The sequence below is a fragment of the Schistocerca americana genome, unplaced genomic scaffold (assembly GCF_021461395.2).
Source record: "Schistocerca americana isolate TAMUIC-IGC-003095 unplaced genomic scaffold, iqSchAmer2.1 HiC_scaffold_47, whole genome shotgun sequence".
Lineage (NCBI taxonomy): Eukaryota > Metazoa > Arthropoda > Insecta > Orthoptera > Acrididae > Schistocerca > Schistocerca americana.
The window spans coordinates 2,777,501-2,782,500 of NW_025726203.1; the positions used below are offsets into that span (position 1 = coordinate 2,777,501).

At 53.7% G+C, this 5,000-nt stretch overlaps 1 non-coding gene across 1 annotated transcript in view; it reads left to right on the top strand.

Annotated features, from left to right (window-relative positions):
• Positions 1-3,713: 3,713 nt before the first annotated feature.
• Positions 3,714-5,000, top strand: part of LOC124584122 — a 1,910-nt gene continuing 623 nt past the window's right edge. Inside the window, exon 1 of the ribosomal RNA XR_006974532.1 lies at positions 3,714-5,000. This exon is cut by the window's right edge and continues 623 nt beyond it. This is a non-coding gene — a ribosomal RNA (small subunit ribosomal RNA).

The following is a 5,000-nucleotide window of genomic DNA, read 5'->3' on the forward strand; positions in this document are numbered from 1 at the left end:
AAAAACAATGGCAGGAATGAAAGACACAGGTCTGCCACAAGCATGGAATCAGAGCGCCGCCTGTCATGAGCCAAAGGTGCACCCTGACGTGCCAAATCAGATGATGCCGCAGTCATTTACTTACGATAATCACAATCAACAAACCGGCCCCCCCCCCCAAAACACCTTTCCTTACAACAATGTGTACCTTAACCTAACCCGTATTGTGCCTTAACCTAACCCGTATTGTGCCTTAACCTAACCCGTATTGTGCCTTAACCTAACCCGTATTGTGCCTTAACCTAACCCGTATTGTGCCTTAACCTAACCCGTATTGTGCCTTAACCTAACCCGTATTGTGCCTTAACCTAACCCGTATTGTGCCTTAACCTAACCCGTATTGTGCCTTAACCTAACCCGTATTGTGCCTTAACCTAACCCGTATTGTGCCTTAACCTAACCCGTATTGTGCCTTAACCTAACCCGTATTGTGCCTTAACCTAACCCGTATTGTGCCTTAACCTAACCCGTATTGTGCCTTAACCTAACCCGTATTGTGCCTTAACCTAACCCGTATTGTGCCTTAACCTAACCCGTGTTGTGCCTTAACCTAACCCGTGTTGTGCCTTAACCTAACCCGTGTTGTGCCTTAACCTAACCCGTGTTGTGCCTTAACCTAACCCGTGTTGTACCTTAACCTAACCCGTGTTGTACCTTAACCTAACCCGTGTTGTACCTTAACCTAACCCGTGTTGTACCTTAACCTAACCCGTGTTGTACCTTAACCTAACCCGTGTTGTACCTTAACCTAACCCGTGTTGTACCTTAACCTAACCCGTGTTGTACCTTAACCTAACCCGTGTTGTACCTTAACCTAACCCGTGTTGTACCTTAACCTAACCCGTGTTGTGCCTTAACCTAACCTATGTTGCGCCTTAACCTAACCTATGTTGCGCCTTAACCTAACCTATGTTGCGCCTTAACCTAACCTATGTTGCGCCTTAACCTAACCCATATTGTACCTTAACCTAACCCATATTGTACCTTAACCTAACCCATATTGTACCTTAACCTAACCCATGTTGCGCCTTAACCTAACCCATGTTGCGCCTTAACCTAACCTATGTTGCGCCTTAACCTAACCCATGTTGCGCCTTAACCTAACCCATGTTGCGCCTTAACCTAACCCATGTTGCGCCTTAACCTAACCCATGTTGCGCCTTAACCTAACCCATGTTGCGCCTTAACCTAACCCATGTTGCGCCTTAACCTAACCCATGTTGCGCCTTAACCTAACCCATGTTGCGCCTTAACCTAACCCATGTTGCGCCTTAACCTAACCCATGTTGCGCCTTAACCTAACCCATGTTGCGCCTTAACCTAACCCATGTTGCGCCTTAACCTAACCCATGTTGCGCCTTAACCTAACCCATGTTGCGCCTCAACCTAACCCATGTTGCGCCTCAACCTAACCTATGTTGCGCCTCAACCTAACCTATGTTGCGCCTCAACCCAACACACGTTGGGCCTCAACCCAACACACGTTGGGCCTCAACCCAACACACGTTGGGCCTTAACCCAACACACGTTGGGCCTTAACCCAACACACGTTGGGCCTTAACCCAACACACGTTGGGCCTTAACCCAACACACGTTGGGCCTTAACCCAACACACGTTGGGCCTTAACCCAACACACGTTGGGCCTTAACCCAACACACGTTGGGCCTTAACCCAACACACGTTGGGCCTTAACCCAACACACGTTGGGCCTTAACCCAACACACGTTGGGCCTTAACCCAACACACGTTGGGCCTTAACCCAACACACGTTGGGCCTTAACCCAACACACGTTGGGCCTTAACCCAACACACGTTGGGCCTTAACCCAACACACGTTGGGCCTTAACCCAACACACGTTGGGCCTTAACCCAACACACGTTGGGCCTTAACCCAACACACGTTGGGCCTTAACCCAACACACGTTGGGCCTTAACCCAACACACGTTGGGCCTTAACCCAACACACGTTGGGCCTTAACCTGCTCTGTAATTGTCATACGACGCGTTAAATTAGTGTAGTGTTGCCTAACTGCAACCCCCGCAATATAGTTTGCTACTCGCACTGCCCGGTCCCCAGAGTATCGCTTCATGTGAAACACCTTGCAGCTATACACTGTAATGCGGATGGCAGTAGGACGTACATGCTCAATGCCCTTCGCAGTTGTTCATTGGCATTCGCATGGCGAAGCACAGCCTACGTTGTGGTACGGGTTGTGTCAACTGTCCGCTGATGTTGTACGTCCAAATCACACACTGTACTGCACATTGGTCCTCATGTACTGAATGATACATCGTGGTACATGTGTGACCGTACCACGACTGCGCCAACAACGGCGAACCATACGGTCCAAATATTGTGCACTCAGCTACGTGTCGTCTCCCTATAAGAGCTGGATTGCAGTATGGTATGCCGTGGATGGCGATCAGCATGAGCCGTCTGTTGATGTAGTGGCGCGTGTTGTCAGACGTAGTCGTCTCCTCTCACACACCGTGATAGCATGGTGCACTGCGTTCCACATCTGCGACATGCGACAGAGGCCGGTTGACAGTCGTTCGCGCAATGGACATCGCATACGTACGGGGGCCACCTTCCACGTGTTCGCGAAGCGTGCACATGTTGTTGCGTGTATGTGGGCAGACATAGTGTGTCGTGACACCTGACACAGGCATGCAACAATCGTTGAATTTGCAAATGGCGATGGACGTCTACGTTTGCTGGTGACGTTACGCAAATGAACAACTGGTAAACCGTTGTGGTGCGGTTGTTCTCGCTAGAGGTGAATCAGTGATGGCGACGATCGGTTGAGCTACCAACCGGTTGTTTCAGCGATACCCACCATGCCCACGAACGTGAATGGCATGTGGGTGTGAAGCGATACGCGGCGGTGGCTGGGTGGGACCGTCCCCGGCCGGTGAGGGGGGGCCTCCCGGCGTGCTGGCCGCGCGGTGCGTGGGCGCACGCGCTACAGCCGGCTGGTGGGGGCGGCCAGTGGCAGGCGCGCCGGCCGACGGAGGCGGCAGGCGGCGCAGCTGCGCGCCGGCGCACCCTGCACGCGGCGCCGTGCGGCCAAAGTAGGTCCTCGCGGGCCCGGTGCGAAGCGCGGTGGACATCTGCAGTGTGCTGGTCCGATTGAGGACTGTGTGCGCTGAGGATGCGCCGCCGCCCGGCGCTCGGCGCCGCGACGCCGTCTGCTGCTCGGTCGCCTCTGCGGTTCTCGCAGGTGGATTGTATCGCAGCTGTGCGGACGTGTTGGCGCGTGCGCTGTGCTGGGAGAGTTCGCTTCGGCACCCAAGTGGGGCTTTTGTCCTTCTGTGGCGCTGGCGTTGGAGCTGCCGGCCACCGTAGGTGGCGCGTGTTGTCTCCCGCCGGCAATGCCACGACAGCACGCTCCCGGGCCTCTGTCGGCAGCGGCAAGCTCAGTTGGGAGCACGGGTGGTCGCACCTAAAGCGTCTACTCGCCAAACTCCGGGCGATTGCGCCACTCTCGAACCCGACCAAGTACTTAGGACGGCGCTGCGCGCCGCCGGGACCTGAGAGGGTTTCGAGGTGTATTGTGCAGGGGAGCTCAGCCTCCTCCTGTTTGCAGAATAATTGAGCGGACGCTTGCGTGTTCGCGCGGGCCCCCGGGACACACTCCCGGGCGGCCGGCTGCTCAGCTCTAGTTGACGCAGCTCCCTGGTTGATCCTGCCAGTAGTCATATGCTTGTCTCAAAGATTAAGCCATGCATGTCTCAGTACAAGCCGCATTAAGGTGAAACCGCGAATGGCTCATTAAATCAGTTATGGTTCCTTAGATCGTACCCACGTTACTTGGATAACTGTGGTAATTCTAGAGCTAATACATGCAAACAGAGTCCCGACCAGAGATGGAAGGGACGCTTTTATTAGATCAAAACCAATCGGTCGGCTCGTCCGGTCCGTTTGCCTTGGTGACTCTGAATAACTTTGGGCTGATCGCACGGTCCTCGTACCGGCGACGCATCTTTCAAATGTCTGCCTTATCAACTGTCGATGGTAGGTTCTGCGCCTACCATGGTTGTAACGGGTAACGGGGAATCAGGGTTCGATTCCGGAGAGGGAGCCTGAGAAACGGCTACCACATCCAAGGAAGGCAGCAGGCGCGCAAATTACCCACTCCCGGCACGGGGAGGTAGTGACGAAAAATAACGATACGGGACTCATCCGAGGCCCCGTAATCGGAATGAGTACACTTTAAATCCTTTAACGAGTATCTATTGGAGGGCAAGTCTGGTGCCAGCAGCCGCGGTAATTCCAGCTCCAATAGCGTATATTAAAGTTGTTGCGGTTAAAAAGCTCGTAGTTGGATTTGTGTCCCACGCTGTTGGTTCACCGCCCGTCGGTGTTTAACTGGCATGTATCGTGGGACGTCCTGCCGGTGGGGCGAGCTGAAGGCGTGCGACGCGCCTCGTGCGTGCTCGTGCGTCCCGAGGCGGACCCCGTTGCAATCCTACCAGGGTGCTCTTGAGTGAGTGTCTCGGTGGGCCGGCACGTTTACTTTGAACAAATTAGAGTGCTTAAAGCAGGCAAGCCCGCCTGAATACTGTGTGCATGGAATAATGGAATAGGACCTCGGTTCTATTTTGTTGGTTTTCGGAACCCGAGGTAATGATTAATAGGGACAGGCGGGGGCATTCGTATTGCGACGTTAGAGGTGAAATTCTTGGATCGTCGCAAGACGAACAGAAGCGAAAGCATTTGCCAAGTATGTTTTCATTAATCAAGAACGAAAGTTAGAGGTTCGAAGGCGATCAGATACCGCCCTAGTTCTAACCATAAACGATGCCAGCCAGCGATCCGCCGCAGTTCCTCCGATGACTCGGCGGGCAGCCTCCGGGAAACCAAAGCTTTTGGGTTCCGGGGGAAGTATGGTTGCAAAGCTGAAACTTAAAGGAATTGACGGAAGGGCACCACCAGGAGTGGAGCCTGCGGCTTAATTTG